At 37.1% G+C, this 21,040-nt stretch overlaps 1 pseudogene across 1 annotated transcript; it reads left to right on the forward strand.

The window, feature by feature from the left end:
- The first annotated feature begins 18,422 nt into the window (after positions 1-18,422).
- BDP81DRAFT_t90 lies at positions 18,423-18,518 on the forward strand (annotated as a pseudogene). Its single transcript has one exon. The product of its transcript is annotated as a tRNA-OTHER (tRNA).
- The last annotated feature ends 2,522 nt before the right edge of the window (positions 18,519-21,040 follow it).

Here is a 21,040-nt window from a genome sequence, read left to right on the forward strand (position 1 = left end):
ACTTATAAGATATTTATAAGGCTAGGAGAAGTATGCGGCTAACTAATATACGCGGCTAACTAGTAAACTACGTTATATATTATATATAATATGATATTCTTAATATAGGAGATATAAAGTAATATGGAATTAAAAATAGCTTATATGATAATAATTAAATTGAAAATTAATAATAAAGGTCGGTTATTAAAGTTAATTATAATTATTGAAAACGGCTAAAAATGTTTTTTTTCTTATTTTAATCTAAGGGTTATAGAAAAGAGCTAATACAGTTAAAAATTTATTATTAAAAGCTTATTAAAAAATCAATATTCAATTTAATTAATTTATTTATTTTTTATAAGCATTTTAGTTTATTTAATATTGATTATACTTTATAATATATATCAATATAACCCTCAATAGAGGTATCTACCTGGGCACTAATATATATAGCATATTATATAACAGGAAACTAGGTATATTATACAATATACTTAATCATTAACAGGTAACCGAACTCCGATTATTATTCCCTTTTATTAACTTCTATCCGACCTTTTATTTAACCTTCTACTATATAAATATACTTAACCTTCTATTATAAAAATATTTTTACATTAAAGACATATACTTGAACAGTTAACTTTATTTATTTTAATATATATAAAATAAAGCCTCTTGATATTAACATATATAAATAGCTAAATAGAAACCTCTATATCAACATTAAGGTAAAAACATCTCCGGCCGCCCTCGACCTTTATGGCCGACTTTAATAGCTGACTTTTATTATTAATCTTTCCAGTCTATATAAGTAACTTTTTACTTATATTATATTATATCAAGTTAAGCGTATACATATGGTATATTAGATATATTACGGAATTAAATTACGTATTATATTATATAGAAGACTTTTAAACCTGAACCCGTTGAAGTTAATTTTCTATACTTATAAAGCTAGAAAAAGACCACTATATAAATAGCTAGATTTAATATAAGAGCCTTTTTTAAGGTCTTTCAAGTAATATTTTCTAATATAAATATCTTTGTAAAATAAGTTTTTTAAAATATAATTTTAAAATTAATATTAACTTACTAAATTTTACACTTTTTATCTATTTTTAAAAAATCGAATTTATATTTAAAATGAATAAAGTTCAGTACTTGGCTTTAGATAACGATTACATACTCATACAAAAAACTTTTAATACATTATCATGTAGCCCTAACTCTTAGAAACCTTATCATCTATTCCGATAAGAAAAGGTAAGTAAAAATACGGGTTGGAATAGATTAATGGTTTTTGATATATTCTTTATTAATATATAACTCTTATCGTAGCCCTAACTCTAAGTTCCAACTCTTTTAAAGAAAGGTTCGATTTTTTTAAAAACGAATGAAGAAGTGCCCTTTTAAGTATGATAAGGAAGTGGGCCGCTTGCTATGCATGTACATTATATTTGACATCATTATATAGTTATAATATTTGTCATTTAGTCAATTAAATACCGGATGTATAGAAAATATTATTCTATTGTATTAATATAGGTTCGTAGGCTATCATAATTAAGATGTTAAATAAGCTAAATTGATTAAGCCCAAGGTGGGTAAATATATCTAGGACGATTAGTATTCTTAAATAAGCTTACTAAATACTAGTAATATATTAAATACATGAATATAGATCAATATGGCTAATTAATTAGCTTACTGTTAAACTACTTACTTAATTAATTACTTAGTTAGTTTATATTACTATTTAATAAGTTCATTTAATAATTATATTTATAAATAATAAGGTAGTATTCAAATTTATATAAAGGGTTTTTTCTAGCTCTGTAAGTGTGAAAGATTAACCTTAATAAGATTATACTTTCAAGAAGATTATATAGTATAGTACGTAATTTAATTATGTAATACATATTACATACCCTAAATATATGCTTAACTTAATATATAACTTTTAATTCAAAAACCAAATAATATAATTCGAATAAATAAGTTAACGTACTGGTATAGCGAGCGTTGCATCATAGCGAGCGACGCACGTCCTCCTAATTCTACCCTCTTCATCTTTAAGACACCTTTTCTCCACGTACGAACATGCAATCCTCCTCAATTGAAAGTCGAATTATCCTTGCCCTCTAAGCTATCGAAAAAGACCAATTCCAAACTATCTAGTATATCTATCTAAGTGAAAATAGATAAATAATAAACAATATTAGTCTAGATTAGCTAAAGCACTTTAATTAGTATATAAGGACTCGTATAAAGGGCTCTTATCGCCTTTTAATCCTTAATGGCCATAATAGCTATAAATCGACTGACTTTAACGAATATTATAACGAATAAAACATTATTGCTCTTTATATACCTCCTCATTTATCATACGAGCTTCAGCCTCTTAATATTAGGTGCTGTAGCCCGTTAAGGTACTTATGCGGTAAGGAAATCGAGAAGATAATATAGATATAGATTTTGTATATTATAAAGGATAACTTCTTTCCTACCTTTAAAGCAACTTACTTTACTTTAATAAGTAAAAACAACGTACAAGCTAGTTTTAAGCAGGCAGGCCTTATACCTTTTAACCCTAAAATGGTCATTTCTTGCTTGAATTTCAAGCTAAAGACACTAACACTATCAAACTCACGGCCAAGTAGCCGAGGCTCCTAGGACCCAAAAACACTAACTATAGTACTAAAGGGTATACAAAGTACTACCTCCTTTAAAGAGAAGATCTAAGTATATTAAGGTAGCTTACTAATACTAATATACGAAGTAATTAACTTCTAGGCTAGAGGTATTAGCAAGTTAGCCCATAGGCTTGTTATTATTAAGGCTAAGAACCGTAAGCTTTGTACGGGTATAGAGGTACTAAGTAAGCACCGGAGGGCAAAAAAGACCCGACTGCGTGTTAGAGGGTCACTTAATACTACTAAAGTAAAGGTACTATAAATAGAAAGGGTGGTATTAATGCTGGAGGAGAGAATAATACTTAGAAGGAGGGTCGTACGGAAGATACTGATAATAATAAGGAAGAAGGTGATATATAGTTTTAATTAATTTTGTACATCATAGCTAAATTAACTTATATAAAAGGTAGAAAGGTCTAAGAGAGTGCGTCGCTCGCTATATAAATACGTTATTTATATAGCGGTACGGGCCATTGAGGTTAATAGTAAAGATTAATTATTCATTTTATTAACAAAGGTTAAAAACGGCCTATGAATAGAGAGGACTTATTTATATTTATTAAAGATATTTTAAATTTTAATATTGATATAAAGGCATCTAAAGAAAATGCTAATATAATTAATATTTACTATTAAGATTAAATCTTATAAGGATTCTTTCTATTCTTACTGTAGTCTATACTACGTATAAGTATAAATATTTAACTATTTATAGACCTAGGTTAATAGTATATATTTAAATAATAATAAATAAAGTCTAAAGTATAGAACTTAGTAAATATAGGTGGGCCTAATAGGTTAGGCGGGATTATTTAACATATTATATATGCTAACTACCTATAGTATTAAGTAATCGGCTAATTATAATAAAATTTAAGGTATTATAAATATTAGAAAAGAAATGAGATCTATTTATAGTTTAATAGCTTATAAACGAGTTTCTTATACTTACTTTGGAAGTATTGTAGTGCTATGAAGTTTATTAATATATTAGGATATTATAATTGCCTTTAAGGACATTTTTAGTATATTAATTACAATTTTAGCACTTTATAGGCTAAAAGTTTGAAAAGATATACCGGCGTAGTTTTAAACGGCTTTAACTTTAATATTATTATTATTATAACTAAATAAATAACTTATCATCTTTTTATTTAGGGATTATATAATACAGAACTTAGGATATAATTAGTAATACAGCTAGATAAAAGGGTGGTTTTTTATAAAAGCTCTATGTAACTTAAAAAGTTTTATTATTAAATTTAACTGTAGAGATAAATATATATGTATTAATAAATATTATTGAAAAGTAATTAAATATAAATATATTTAAAAAGGGTAAGCTTCTTTACGTAGTTATATACCTAGAATAATTAAAAGAACTAAAAATTTAATATACGTTTATTAAATACCTTGTATTTTATAATACAATACCTCTGTATTAAAAGAATTATAAATATAATTTAATTCAATATCGATCTATTAAATTCTTTAATTTAGATTAACCTAGTTATTTACAATATCAATAGTTTTTATTCAGGTAGATTTTATATTATTAAATGGCTTTAAACTAATCTTTAGGCTCATTTTTATTAATTACAATTATTTCAGTATTAAGCTACTTAAACAGGGCACCTAGCCTAAAAGAGGTAGATGTTACGAGCAGGTCAAGGCAACCAACTGTGGCACAAATCAAAAGCTTCGATAATGATGACTCCACATCATTTTCCCTTGTTCTGCATTATATAGCTACGCCATGACAGGACCAACTGTTTAGGCCGTAACAGTAGATTTATTAATTAATACTATTAAATAAGTCAATATGTATTATAATATATATTATAATATTTACTTTATCCTATTTATGTAATAGTTTTATTTACAAATAATAAAATATAAAGAAATATAAAAAGTCTTAACGAGCTTTAAATAATACTACTATATTAATTATATTAGGTCTTTTTTTAAAAGCCTTTAGTCATATCAATAAGGTAATTAATATACGGGCGCCGCTCTTATACGGGCGCCGCTCTTATACGGGCGCCGCCGTCTGGTGCCCTTATTAGCTAGAATCTTTATTATTAATATAAACATTTTCTGCTATTACGTTCAAATGTACCACTGCCTTTTCTACCGACCTAGAGCAAGTACATTCGCGGCTACTTTAATAACTAACCTACAATTACTATTAGCATGTCTTTACGTTGCCGAACTAGAGGTAATAGCTCATTAGACGAAGCTCGATCGTTTAAACGTTAACGCCAAGATAATAGTAATATACCATTATCCCTATTCTTAGACGCTAGCCGGCCTAGTATTAGCAATTTCCATAGCGCAAATAATTATTATAAATGATAGGACCTCATTTCCGACCTCCCGCTAGGGATTCTACAAGAAACCTACCATCTTACGTATTATTAACTATATTATCCCGTCATAAAGCCCAGCCTCTATCTCGACCGCTGGTTCCCCCGAGGGACATAATCTTCATAACCGACCACCTTACTATGAATCTTAACTAAGCATAACGTGCCACCTCCTCTAGAGGGACTATTACTCTACCTTCGTCGTAGGTTCCTAAGGGGCACATAAACTTTCTAGCCTATATTTATACCCCGAATTATACTTAAGCAAAGTCCTTCGCCTACCTAAATAGTATTACCTTAACCTACCTAGCCTTCCGAGCTTTTTATAGAATACTTTAATACTCTTCTTAGTCTTATCGGTCGAGTTATAGGGATAAATGAAAAGTTAACTTTTATGTTTGTCTAATAATTTAAAGGAAGCTATCTCTAATAATAAACGCGGGGTGAGTATACGTACCCGCTACCTTACTCGCCTCCCCGAGGAACTAGTCTTATTAGCCTAACAGAGAATCTCCCTTTAAGTCCGACTTTATTTTAAACTGCGGCCTCCAACCCCCCGAAAGCGATAAAATGTCATCTCCTCCCCTAATCGAAATTCTAAACCTATCGGTCCTTAATAAACTAGAGCCTATACTTAAATTAAAGCCTTGTTTGATTAAGTAAATATATTTATTAAGGAAAATAGGTTTAGAATTATCCGACGTAATAGGCATAAATCTAGTGGTCGATTTATAAGATATTTATTTTAATACAATCGCTTTAGGGACCCGAGGCCAACGGAAGGTGCTAGTATTCGATATCGGAGGTCTGGTAAATACGGATACAAATAGCAACTTATTACTAAGTCCCTAAAAGAGGGGAATGGCTTCTACGGTAATACCCTAACCTAGAACACTATTAATATAATTACGGTGATAGCCTCTAAGCGTCTATATACCTATCTTACTGTAGACTAGACTAGCTAGTTAAGGATGTCGTTATATCTATAAATCGATGGGCTGGGATCTGGGCATATAATATACACGCTACTATCCAAGAGTAGTTCCTAAGTTCTATATTTACTAGGCGAGATATCTATAACGTATAAGCTCGCGTGAAGTAGGAACGGCTAAATAGGTACTTATTAACTACGGCGTTAGTTAAGTTATTTAATAAACGAAAGATCTCATACATTATAAAGTAGGTGAATAATGATCCGAACCGCCTAGTCGGCCTTATGTAGACCTTCCCTTACTATCTATAAATATAGAAGCGGTTCCTTAAAATGATAAGCTTTAATAACATATATAATACTAACTACTTTAAGCTCCCGCTATTTTAGGTAACTAGGTAGATATATTTAGGATCCGTCTATAACACAGCTTTCGGTCTTATTAATAACTAATAATTAAAGGGCTTTTGATTTCTCTTAATAGGCATCCGCCAACTCCTCGACCAACACTTAATACGCTAGCCTATTGTTATTATTACCGACTATGATAAGTAGATAAAGGCCGCGCTAAACGAGAAGTTCCCTAAGGTCTAATAATGACTCTATATCCACTATATTAATTTTAACGTTATGCTAAAGGCTAAGCTGAAGTGGGTTAAAGCCGGCGGTAATAATAATAATAGCAGTAGGTCTAATAAAGAGGATCCTCGCTCGGTAACATAGGCAATAGCGGAGCTAAGCGACGAAGACCGCGCCTATATTAATATTATAGTAGACCAAGCTATTTCGTATACCTATCGTAGGGTATTTATTATATGAAAGCTTGTTGTTTTTACTAAAACTGAGTAATCTTTTAAGAAAGTATAAAAGAAGCTTTATAGCGAGTTCGATAACGAACGCCCGATCTTATAGTACCTCTATTTTATATACTTACTTATAAGAGCATAATAGGCTCGCTAATTTATCCGCCAGGATTAAAACTTTAGTATTCGCATTACGTCTAGTATTAAGTTAAATAATAATAATATCAAGGGCTACCTTCTTAATAGTCTTAGTTACTTATATCGGCTCGTTAACGTTATAAAGGATATAATTAGCAATTAGGAGCTATATTTTCGCTAGGCCTATATAAAGGACGAAGTACTTACTAGCTAAGAATGTCTTAGTCCCCGGTTGGAATATCTTAGCGAACTTCGGATTATAGTTTTATTAAGGTATCTTAGATTAATTATTAAATAATACTAAGTTAACTTATATATAAGATAATGAATGCCCTTTAGGAAGAGGCCATTTCCACCCCCTATCGGGGAGTACGGTAATAATTACTCTATATTAGTTAAGCTTAGTATCCCGTGCTACTATAAGATCTTTTTAAAAAGAACGGAATTATCGATTTTTAATAAGTAGGAGGTTCACCTACGGTGGCGGCTTCGGGAGATATCTTCTTTTAATCTATACCATCGGATCCTAGACCTAAAGATCATTACCTCTCTCTATAGTAGATTAAAGAACGTTATATAGTTAGTACTTACGGAGCTTATACTACCTTAATAAAAGCTAGCTACCTCGTTAAATTACTATAATACGTAGTACCTAAGGCTCGACTGGCCATAAGCGAGGCCGCCCGCCAGGAAGCTATAATAAGTCGAACTTAATAGGCTCCTTATAGGATCCTAGTTAACTAAGTTCTACCTAGGCGCCGACTTTATTAAACCGGTAAATAAGGAGCTAATCTGGTATTCTTAATAGATAGAAGATAATAGGGGGTAATATAAGTAAACGGCCACTATAACTTAGTATTTAGAGGCGAAAGAGCAAGTAGGAGATTTTAGTAAGTAATGGTGAGTAGAGACTTAATTAGCTGTATAGTTTAGAGTATACTTAACTAAAAATAATCTTCTTGCCCGGATATAATAATCAGATGATTATTATACTTAGTTAAATAGTCTCAGGTAGGTTATATCTATAAGTCGTAAGGTAGGTAAGGCTTCGGTAATTAATCGTAGTCTTATCAAGGGTTCTTAGTGAAGGTAGCTAAGAGCGATTATAATATCTAACACGATGTTAATTACTGAAGAAGCTATAGGAAATATATCCTTGAGCCCGGCTTAAGTCCATCCTATATACAAGCCCTGATCCTGAACATATCCTTTATCTACCTAATCACCATGTTCGTTAGTGATCACTAACTAGATACTAGTAAGCGCTCACTCTAACCTTATCGTATGCTCACTTTCCTTACTATCACGTAACATATACTATAGTTCTTCCGTTCCCTAAGGAGTCACCTGAGTTCCCGGGTTCTCTATATATATCTTGTAGATAGCCGCCGCAGGCCTGCGGGGTGGGCCCCCTGGCCTTGTTATGCATGTTGGGTCGTAACATTAGACTACGTACTATATCATATAACTTCCTTTAAAAGCTAACACCGTTAAGGTTAATCTTTTATATTTATAAAGTTAAAAAGAATTTATTATGTATATAAATATGAATATGCCTATGTAGCTTAGTAATATAAGCCTAGTAACGCCCCTACCTAGTATATATATATAATCGGTTCGATTCTAGCTATAATAACCCCTTTTTAACCTATATAACCTAACATATACGGATATTAAAACTAACCGCCCCCTTCTAAGTATTATAATATTACCTATGAAATCTAATACTTATATTAACTTATAAAAATTATTATGAAAACGTTTTTATAGGGGTTTTAGGTATGTTATAAACATTACATATATAAAGATGATTATAAAAAGTAAGCTTGTAATCAAGTGAATAGCCGAAATACTAAACTAAATATTTAAGAAATACAACGTACTTTACTAGTCAGCCGCGCACTTTTCCCGACATCGCAAATATCTTATAAGTTTATATAACTAGAACGTAAAAGTTTAATTAGCTTTCATCGGCATCTAAATCACTAGACGATTCTCCATCTTTTGAACACGTTCGCGTATTATTGCCTGTCTTGCCGCATATACCGTAACGCCTTTAAGCCGACCGACCCTTCTTCGATAGACCACCTTCTTTACCTTCTTAAGGCGCTAGGCGTTTCCCTTTACTCTTTTCTTCTAAAATAACCTAGGATTCATCTATACTAAGTGCTTCTCCAAGCTACACACGCGTTTTTTTCGCCCACCGCCGCTTAACAAGCGCCACATTAGTATCCTGAAGTGTGCGTACCTGATCCGTCAAAATAGTGATCGAGTGCGCCATTGCCTGCGCACCCTTTACTAGCCAGGTAACTGCCTTGATTATTGGTGTTGGAGAGCTTCCCTAATAGGTTGAGATCCGATTTTTAATAAAGTTGGACTGTGAGAGCGCTTCGTGGCGGTTAGAGGGCGTTTGCAATTGCTAGACTGGTGGTGTTGAGGGGTCGGTTATAGGAGGTGTAGGCGTCCGTATATGCATATCGAGCTTCCTAATTATATGATTTGGGTCCTACGGTAAAATACCAGCTCCGCGGAAGGCGGATTTAATATTTTCATTTGAAAAGACCTAGTTGTGGCCTTACGGAAGACAACGAAGAACTCGGACTTCGTAATATGGTTGACAGAGGATTTGATAAATAGGTTGATCTTATCCCCGTATGCTCGTTTTAATGGCGAATAAAGCGTAATATCCAATGGCTGGAGTAAGTGAGATGAATGCGGAGGTACATTAACAGTTATAATATTGTTCTGCTTGCAGTATTCATCAAATTTGGCCGATAAATGGCTCTCGTACCTATCGATTATAAGCATCCGATAGATACCTTTTACGTGGGCCCGAGTATACTTATCGAAATGCTTAATCCAGTCTAGGCTAGTTTTATTATCGGTCTATCTATTAATAGTCGGTTTAATTACCTAGTCGCCTAGGAAGCCGGATTCCGTTAACTAGTTGATAAGGTGATAGGACCCTCGAACGATCACGAAAGGCGGGATGCACTACCCCCTCGAATTAATGCACTTAATAACTATAGCCCATTCACGGTTACTAGGCTGGACAGATTTCGCTTTTCTACGTCTATCGGTACGCGTAACGACCATTAATACGGTAATAACGCCTATTATAAAGCCGGTCTCGTCCAAATTATATAGGTCCTCGTTATTAATACCGTACTTGGTCATCATATTGCCCAACAACGCGAACCACTTCGAAATAACCTCTGGATCCTCTTGAAGGGCCCTTTGATAATTATATAGACGATTAAATTTAGTCTTTAGAGTCGGCTGCGAGTTAATAAACCTCTTAGCCTAGTACTTCCTAACGGGCGTCCTATTCCGCGTCCGAAGTAAGAGATTCGCTACATCTTCTATACTAGCGAGTCGTAGAGGAAATCCTCTGGAATCCTGCTTAATAACGTATTGGAGAAGTATTTTCTCTTCGATCGGATTAAGTTTATGTTATTGGGGCTGGGTATGGTCGCGGCGTAGTCGATTATTTATTCTGTCGCGTAAGGTGCTTTCAGGGATACTGTATATCTTCGTAGCGCGTCGTGTACTTAGTTTCTGGCCGGCAGCGCGTGTCGTTCGGATCGCCTCAATAGTAAGAATGATCTTGTCTTCTTGGGTGTAAATTGACATTGCCGTTGTTGAGTTATTATGCGTCAAATGTTTAAGTGGCTGAGAACAAAGCGCGTCATGGAAAAAGTGCGCGGCTGACTGGTAAAGTACGTTATACGTAAGTGGATGCGTAATCATAATACGTAATACCTTTCAAGTAAATTCCAGCGCATTCTACTACCTTCCAGTGCCTTTTTCGCGCACGTAAGCTTACATAACCAATCTTGCTTACGTGATCAATATATATATTAGTCTATTACTCTTATATATTAATATGATATATTGATTACGTAATATGAATAATAAGGGAAATAATAAGGTAAAAGATTTACCTTTCCAACAAATAACCATAAGTACTTTAATTATAATTAGATCGGTTATGTTATTTTACGGTATCTTAAACTAATTAGTTTAGGCTCTACTAAGACTAAGAAGGTTAAGAAGAACCCAAAATTAAAGGAGAGTAGCGATAGTAGTACTATAGAGGAGCAAGGGAGCTCTAAGGTAAAAGAAAGCTCGGGAAAAGAGTAACTCTAACGTAAAATCGGGCGTTAAAGGCTAAGCCTAGTGATATTACGGAATGGAAGAAGTTTAAGTATTGTATAAGCAATAACTTAATAATAATTATTACCTATAACTATATATAAAGGCACCTATATAGACGTATTAATAGATACTAGGTGTGACCTATATAACCTTATTAACCACGATCTTACCTATAAGCTCTATCTATTAATAATAGACCGCTCCGAGCGGCTATTAGGTAGCTTTAGCGACGCTATAGGCGCTATAAAAGTAATAAAAATAGTCGTCTTTAACCTAGAAGTATATAGCTAGTTATAATAAAAAGATCTTTATATATACCGTCCGAGGCCTCGGTAACGATTTATTCCTAGGGAAGCCATGGATAGAGCGGAACCGTATTTTATATAATACCGTAATATAATGGATAAAGTATAGGAAAGGTAGCATGGACTTATACCTAAAATTTAAAGAAGAGCTAGAACAAGTATACTAAATTAGAGCCGCCCGCTTGCTCCTAGGAGCCCCTTTTATAATATTATATAAAAAGAAATAACGTACCTGCATAGCGAGCGACGCATCATAGCGAGCGACGCACTCTCTCAAACCTTTCTACCTTATGTATAAGTTAACTTAGCCACAACGTACGAAATCAATTAAAACTATATATCACCCTCTTCCTCATTACTATCCCAAACCACTTCACAGGTTCGTGCGTTATGTCCAGGCTTCCCGCAATTACCACATCGTCGCGCGCGTGGTTCAGCACCTTCCGTACGACCCTCCTTCTGAGGGTTATTCTCTCCTCCAGCATTAACACCACCCTTCTCTACTTGTAGTGCCTCTGCTTCAGCACTATTAAGTGACCCTCCAAGACGTAGCCGGGTCTTTTTTGCCCTCCGGCGCTTACTTAGTACCTCTATCCCCGTACGAAGCTTACGGTTCTCAGCCTCAATAATAGCAAGCCTATGGGCTAACTTGCTAATACCTCTGGCCTGGAAGTCGATTACTTCGTACATTGCTGTTGGTGAGCTACCTTGATGTGCTTGGATCTTCCTTTTAAGGGAGGTAGCACTTCGTACGCCCTCTAGTGCTGTAATTGGTGTCCTTGGGTCCCAGGAGCCTTGGCTGCTTGGCCGTGAGTTTGATGGTGTTGGCGTCTTTGGCTTGAAATCCAAGCGAGAAATAACCACTTCAGGGTTAAAAGGTACAAGGCCTGCCTGCCTAAAACCAGCTCGTACGTTATTTTCGCCCATGGAAGTAAAGAATGCTGCTTTAAAGGCAGGAAAGAAGTCATCCTTTGTACTATGGGAAATCTGTATCCGCATCATCTTCTCGATTTCCTTGCCGTACGAGTACTTTAACGGGCTAAAGCACCCAACATCAAGAGGCTGAAGCTCGTGTGATGAATGGGGAGGCATACAAAGAGCAATAATGTTTTGTTCCTTGCAGTATTCGTCAAAGTCAGTCGATTTATGGCTATTATGGCCATCAAGGATCAAGAGGCGATAAGAGCCCTTCGTACGAGTCCTTGTACACTGATTAAAGTGCTTTAGCCAATCTAGGCCAATATCATTTGTCGTCCATCCATTTTCGCTTGGATGGATACGCCATGTGGCTGGAAATTGGCCATTACTATACCACGAGAGGAGGTGATATTTGCCCTTTACGATGACGTACGGAGGCAGCGCCCAGCCATCCGCACATACACCCTGAATGACAGAAACCCATTCTCGATTGCCAGGCTGTTTCGTACGAGGCCTTCCCTTACGGTCAGAAGTCGTAACAACCTTTGCGTGCGATAGCATTCCCATCAGGAAACCAGTCTCGTCAAAATTATAGATATCGTTATCCTGTATCCCATACTTTGCAATTGTGTTTCGCACAAGTGCAAACCAGCCTTGTATAATCGTAGGATCCTCAGCTAAGGCCCTCTGATAGTCGATTCGACGTTGAAACCGCATTTTCAATTCAGGGACGCGTCGTACGAAGTTCTCTGCCCATCGCGGTCCAGTACGCGTCCCATCGCGTGCGTTTAGGAGTTGGTCGGCCATTTCTCGTACGTCTTCTTGTCGCGGAGGGAACCCTCGATCGATTAGGTCAATAACTCGTTCAAGAATCACCTCCTCTTCTGTTATAGTCATCTTCATCGAATTTGGTCGTGTTTCACCTCGTGCGACGCGTCCAGCGCGTCGGTGGCGGAGGGTTGATTCAGGGACCTCATAGATAGAGGCAGCTCTTCGTATAGACATTTTCGGGTCTTTTTCAATAGCTTGGAGGGCAAGGGTAATTCGACTTTCAATTGAGGAGGATTGCATGTTCGTACGTGGAGAAAAGGTGACCTAAAGATGAAGAGGGTAGAATTGGGAGGACGTGCGTCGCTCGCTATGATGCGTCGCTCGCTATGCAGGTACGTTAATAGTAAAGTAAAGAAAGCCTAATATACGAAATCCGAGCTATTGGCCTAGCGAAAGCACTTACGAAAAGAATAAAGAAGGTAAACCTCGAGGCCCTTCGTCTCCTAGCTATACTTATTAAATTCCGTAAGCTATTCTAGCCCGACGAAGCTACTAACTTGCTACTATATCGCCCTAGAGTCGACTATGAGATCCTTGTTAAGTAGGATAATGACGGTAATAAGGCCGTATTACCCTAGGGACCGCTCTACGGTATATTACGAGAGGAACTCCTTACTCTTTATAAGACCTTACGAGACCTCTTAGATAAGGGATTTATCCGTACTAGTAGCTCCAAAGCCTCCGCCCTAGTACTATTCATATATAAACCGGGCGGAGGGATATACTTTTATATAGACTATTAGGTACTTAATAAAATTATAAAGTACGACCGATATCCCCTCCCCTTAATTTGAGAGATACTATATATTATTAATATTACTAAGTGGTTTATAAAACTGAACGTAATAGTAGCGTTCTATAAGATCCAAATTATTAAAAGAGAGGAGCATAAAACAGTCTTCCGGACTAGATGTGGCCTTTTTAAGTAGCTGGTTGTACCCTTCGGGCTTACAGGGGCCCCCGCTACGTTCCAACGGTACATTAATAGTATATTACGAGAATACCTCGACGACTTTGTAATGGTATATATGGACGATATCCTAATCTACTTAAGCGGCTTATAACGAGATTATAATGTAAAAGTCCGGCTAGTATTACGTAAGCTAGCTAACGTAGGCCTATAGCTAGACCTAAAGAAGTGCGAATTCTTAGTTAAAATAGTTAAATACCTAGGCTTTGTAATAATAGCTAGGGTTAGTATCTCTTATGACCTTAAGAAGTTATAAATAATTAAAGAGTAGGCTATATTAAAGACGGTTAAAGGAGTCCGAAGCTTCCTAGGATTTACAAACTACTACCGGATCTTTATCTTAATACATTTAGAGATCGCTAGACCCTTTATAGCTCTTATAAAGAAAAATATCTTATTTTACTAATATTTACTAATAACGAGGAACTTTAGCAACTCTAAAATCAGACTTAGGAGTAGGACGAGGTTTATTAATAGGTCTATATTATTATGAAATAATAAGAAAGAAGCTTCCCTCTGAGCCTTAAGCTAAGGGTTTAGATTACTGAATATAGAATCGATAATAATAACCGACTACTATTTAAAACCCGAATCTAGGTACCGGGTAGTAAAGATCTTAATAATAAAGTACGTACCTATATTATCTAGAGTACCTACGACTCAGTACTTAGCGGCCACCTAAGAAGAGACAATACCTTGGTGCTAGTTAAAAGATACTTCTACTGGCCTAGTTAGTCGCGACTAGTACGACGCTTCTACCGTAACTACGATAATTATAGATAAAGCCATATCTAGAGAGAGCGACGAAAGGGACTCCTAAAACCCTTATTAATATTATAATACTTACAAAACGACCTTACTATAGATTTCATTATAGACCTACCCTTTATAGATAAGATTAAGAGGTTTTTATAAATAATTATCAATTAACTAGTTAAAGGCGTAACTCTTGAGCCGATAGAGAGTATAGAGGCCGAGGCCTATACCGAACGTTTCTTTATTTATTATTTATTATTTTTATAATAACTATCCTTATATTAATTATAAGCGATAGAGGGAGTAATTAGATAAGCCGCTTTTAGTAGTACTTTTATAAATTATTAAAGGTCGAGTAGCGGTTAAATATTATTTATTACTTATAAACTAACGAAAGCCTAGAGAGGATAAACTAAGAGATCTAGGCCTACTTATATAACTATATTACCTACTCATAAAAGGACTAGGCATGGAACCTTCCGGCAGCCTAACTAGCGCTTTATAACCGCGATAATAGCACTATTAGGATAAATAGTTTATTTTTAAAACACGGATACTATCTAGAACCTATTATAGTTAAAGAGGCGGCCCCGATGGACCCTAAGGGCCCCCAAGAGGACGCCGTACGTAAGCTAGTTACGAAACTTTAGGATATAATAAATATAGCCCAGTCAATACTCGCTATAACTCAGTAGCGTTACAAGGAAGCTACTAATACTAAGCACCAACCAACGGAAAGACTAGAAGTAGGAGATAAGGTCTAGCTACACATAGGGCATTATAGGTCCCCTAGGCCGTATAAGAAGCTGGACTAGATATATTATAAGTACAGCGTTACGAAGGTTATATTGCCGTATATGGTCGAGCTCGATTTACCGAGTACTTTAAACCCATGATTCCATGTCGACGTGCTAAAGCATGCTGGCGATAACCCTTTGCCCAGATAAGCAACAGACAACAGCCAGCCGCCTCTAGTCCTAGATGATAAAGGCGAAGAGGTTTAGGTGGTCGAGAGTATTAATGCAGCTACCTAGAAGCATCGAGGACAACAGCGCTAATGAAAGGTACTAGTAAAATAGCAAGGATATATAAAGCGAACTTAGGAGTCTATCGAGGCGCTCTAGGATATAAAAGTAATAAAACCTTATAAATACCGCTATAGCCTAATAACAAAGTATAATAAAGACCTGGTGTTAGCGCCGTGAGCGCGCCGTTAGAGGGGGATAGGAGGGTGATATTACGGGTTAGAGCCCGGTTAAGATCTCCTGCCTTACTAGAGCCGTACGTATACCCCTCTGCTAAGAAGCTGTCCGACCGTGACCTATAATAACTAATTATTATATTGGATTAACGTGCTTGATAAGCGAGTGTCGCAACCAATTGCAGCTACAGCATAACAACGCAATCGATGACTTTTCTTCCACAACAAACCATGGCGCTAAGTAATAAAGAATCCCAAATACAACTAGCCCTTCAAGCTATCATAAATGACCCAAATCTTAGCGCTCGGGCTGCAGCTAAGATATACTCAGTCTGCTCTAGGACGCTACATCGGCGAATGAAGGGCATTCTATCACGACGCGACACGATACCTAACTCACGGAACTTGACAGCGCTTGAAGAAGAGAAGCTGGTTGAGTATGTTCTTGATCTGGATTCCCGATCATTTCCTCCCTAGATTAGTGGTGTGGAAGATATGGCCAATCGTCTGCTTGCTGACCGCGACGCGCCCCCGGTTGGCAAGCGCTGGGCTTCAAACTTCTTTAAGAGACAACCAAGGCTCCAAACGCGTTCTTTTTGGAAGTATGACTATAAGAGGGCCTAATGCGAAGATCCAGACGCGATAAACGCGTGGTTTCGCCTTATAGCAAACACAATCGCGAAGTACGGCATCGTGGACTCCGATATCTATAACTTTGATGAGCCTGGGTTTATGATGGGCCAGATTGCATCCGGAGTGGTTGTTATAAGTGCCGAAAGGCGTTCAAATACGAAGATGATGCAGCCTGGTGACCGCGAATGGGTTATAGTTATCCAGGCTATCAGTTCGTTGGGCTATAGCGTCCCGCCGTACATTATCGTTATAGGGCAACATCACCTCTCTACCTGGTATATGGAAGCAGGTCTCCTACGCGACTGGGTCATCGCAACATCTGAAAACGGGTGGATAACAAACGAAAGAGGCCTAGATTGGCTCCAGCACTTTGATCGGCATATAAAACCGCGTGTAATTGGCAGTTATCGCTTCCTCGTCGTCGATGGGTACGAAAGTCACCATGCCGCCGACTTTGAGTTATATTGTAAGGAAAACAATATCGTTACGCCCTGTATGCCAGCCCATTCGTCTCATCTGCTTCAGCCCTTAGACGTTAGGTGTTTTAGGCCACTAAAGAAGGCTTATGGTCGATAAATTGAGGATAAGATGCGACGGGGTAATACCCATATTACGAAGGAGGACTTCTTCCCTGCATTCCATAAGGCTTTCACGAAAGCACTTATAGATCAAAACATCCGGGGAGGCTCCAGAGGAGCATGGCTTGTCCCCTTAAGTGCAGAGAGTGTGCTATTGAAGCTTGACGTGAAGTTACACACTCCAACACCTCCAGGATCACTCCCTGGGTCACCAGCTCCTTGGGTTTCTAAGATACCAAACAACCCAACTGAGGCTACTTCTCAGTCTACCTTAATTAAGGATCGAATCTCCCGTCATCACAACAGCTCCCCAACGCCTATTAACGACGCTGTTGACCAGTTTACAAAGGGGGCAGTAGGGATTATGCATCGGCTTGCCTTAATGGAATCTGAGATTAGAGTCCTTCAGGAGGAAAAGAACCTACTTAGCCGGCGCCGGAGAGCTAAGGAAACCCGTCTCAGACAAGGAGGAAGCCTTACTATAGCTGAGGGAGAGGACATTTAGTCCCAGAGGGAGGCAATAGCCCAGCTTGGGGAGGAAACTTGTCGGAGTAGTGGTCGCCGGCCGAGGACGGAAATAGCTTAACGGCGATGTGGCGTCTGCGGAAACACTGGCCATAATGCGCGAACATGTTAGTTTAATGAATAAATGTCTGAGGAACAGGATTCGGAGAAGTCTTGATTGTTTTTATGTTTTTAGTGTTGCTCCTTGGTTGCTCCTTGGTTGCATTTATCTTACAGCTGCAATCAGTTGCGACACTCGCTTATTAAGCACGTTATTAAATTTAATTATATTATAGGCCGGAGCTGGTCAAGATGTCCGGCTTTGCGGGAGCTATCATTCTACCGTAATATACTACCAGGTCTAGGTATATTATACTATACCTATATGCAAACCCCTATAATTCCTCCTTTTCCTCCTCAGCTTAGAATAGTTAATCGACAGCACCTCTACGTTAAATAAGCCTAGGGGCCAGCTCCTTACAATTAGCCCGTATAAATAATTAAATTTAACAAAATTATTTCCTTTTTATTATAAATATTATTATTATTTAGAGAGGCTTATAAGAGCTATTTTAATTATTAGCTTATTATTTAAACCTTATTATTAATAATAATAATAAGGTTAACTAACTACATTTATTATATTTATGGCTGCGTGGCTTAGTGGTGTAAGTGAGGCTACGCCTATGCACGCTCGCTTTTTAGCGAATCCTATAGATGCCCGGTTCGAACCAGGGCGTAGTTACCGTTTCTACTATTTATTAGCGACCACGAGCAATAGGTACGTACCTATAAGGTCCTATATACATAATAAGGCGGCTAGCATTACGGCTGATTAAGGTTAATCCTTTATTATAGATGCGCTTAGTATCTAGGTTAAGTAGAGTAGTATATAGCTTATATATATACGTATAAATTAATATAATTTCGTATTATATACTAGTTATATATAAACTATACGTTATATAACTTAAAATCTTTAATACGTTATATAGGCTGATTAGTAATATATACGTTATATAAATATTATAATCTGTTAAATAAATACGGCTGAACTAGTTAACTTAAATTGGATTACCCGGATATAGGCATAGCGTATTATATACTAAGATAATGAACCGTATTAAGTAGGTTTTCCGGAAATCTTTAGTATTATTATATAAGCGTGCGCGCGCCCAATTATTTGTAATATTAATAGAGTTGTTTAAAAAAAAACTTGTAATACAAAAAGACATTATACTATTTTATTAATACATTTACGTTGACGTTAGTTATAAGATTTATAATATAAATTTAGCCAAAGAAGGAGCTAAGCCCGTGTCACGGTAGCAGGCAGGTTGTTTGGCAGGTGGATGCTGGGCAGGCGGATCAGACAATCTATTGCTACGGGCAGGCTCTATCCTAAGCAGGTAAAGGCCTTGTTGACAAAACGTAGCTCAAGGAGCTACGTTTCTGGACATGCGCGACAGAATACAGGATGCAGGCTTTTATCCAGCCTCAGGCTTACGTAACCCGGCCACCGGATTACTCAACACCAACCTCAAGGTTGGGGGCTAGGACAGCGAGTCTGTGACAGCCCGAGAAGGTTAGACTTATTAATAAGTATTAATTATTATTAATATATAACGTACCTGCATAGCGAGTGGGCCAACATAGCGAGTGGGCCACTTTTCCTTCTTTCTACCTCTTTCACCTTTACACTAACATTCCTCCACGTACGAACATGCAATCTACCTCAATTGAACGTCGTATCATCCTTGCCATCCAGGCTATCGAAAAAGACCCAAAAATGTCTATACGAAAAGCAGCTTCTACCTTTGAGGTCCCTCGAACGTCGATCCAAAACCGACGCGCTGGACGCGTCGTACGAGGCGAGACGCGTCCAAATTCAATGAAGATGACTATATCTGAAGAGGAGGTGATTCTTGAATGCGTTATTGACCTAATTAATCGAGGTTTTCCCCCGCGACAAGAAGACGTACGAGATATGGCCGACCGACTCCTTTCTAAGCGCGACGCGACGCGTGTTGGACCCCGATGGGCAGAGAACTTCGTACGACGACAACCCCAATTGAAAATGCGATTTCGACGTCGAATCGACTATCAGAGGGCCTTAGCTGAAGATCCTACGATTATACAAGGCTGGTTTGCACTCGTGCGAAACACAATTACAAAGTATACTGCAAGGAACAAAACATTATCGCTCTTTGCATGCCTCCCCATTCATCGCACGAGCTTCAGCCTCTTGACGTTGGTTGTTTTAGCCCGTTAAAGCACTCGTACGGCAAGGAAATCGAGAAGATGATGCGGATGCAGATTTCGCATAGTACAAAGGACGACTTCTTTCCTGCTTTTAAAGCAGCATTCTTTGCTTCAATGGGCGAAAACAACGTACGAGCTGGTTTTAGGCAGGCAGGCCTTGTACCATTAGACCCAGAAGTAGTCATTTCTCGCCTGGATTTCAAGCCAAAGACGCCAACACCCTCAACCTCACGGCCAAGCAGCCAAGGCTCCTGGGACGCAAAGACACCAACTACAGCACTAGAGGGCGTACGAAGTGCTACATCCCTTAACAAGAGGATCCAAGCACATCAGGGTAGCTCACCAACAGCAATGTACGAAGTAATTGACTTCCAGGCCAAAGGTATTAGCAAGTTAGCCCATAGGCTTGCTATTATTGAGGCTGAGAACCGTAAGCTTCGTACGGGGATAGAGGTATTAAGTAAGCGCCGGAGGGCAAAAAAGACCCGACTACGTCTTGGAGGGTCACTTAATACTGCTGAAGCAGAGGCACTACAAGGACAAAAGGGTGGTGTTGATGTTGGAGGGAAGAATAACCCTCAGAAGGAGGGTCGTACGGAAGGCGCTGAACCACGCGCGCGACGATGTGGCAATTGCGGAAAGACTGGACATAACGCACGAACCTGTGAAGTAGTTTGGGACAGTAATGAGGAAGAGGATGATGAGTAGTTTTAATTAATTTTGTACGTTGTAGCTAAATTAACTTACATAAAAGGTAGAAAGGTAGAGGAAAGTGGCCCACTCGCTATGCAGGTACGTTATTATAATATTTATTTAAGTAATAGTTTTATTCAATAGTTTTATTCAATTGTTTTAGTTTCTCTACCCTAATGCTTATAAGGTAGTTTTACTTATAAGTAATAAAATATTTACATAAAATATAAAATGTTAAAATATAATAAAGATAGAAAGAATTTTCATGAGCTCTAGTATAAAAAATATTAATTATACTAGCCTTTTCTTCAA

This window comes from Colletotrichum phormii, assembly GCF_030913505.1.
Source record: "Colletotrichum phormii strain CBS 102054 chromosome Unknown BDP81scaffold_4, whole genome shotgun sequence".
Taxonomy (NCBI): Eukaryota; Fungi; Ascomycota; class Sordariomycetes; order Glomerellales; family Glomerellaceae; genus Colletotrichum; species Colletotrichum phormii.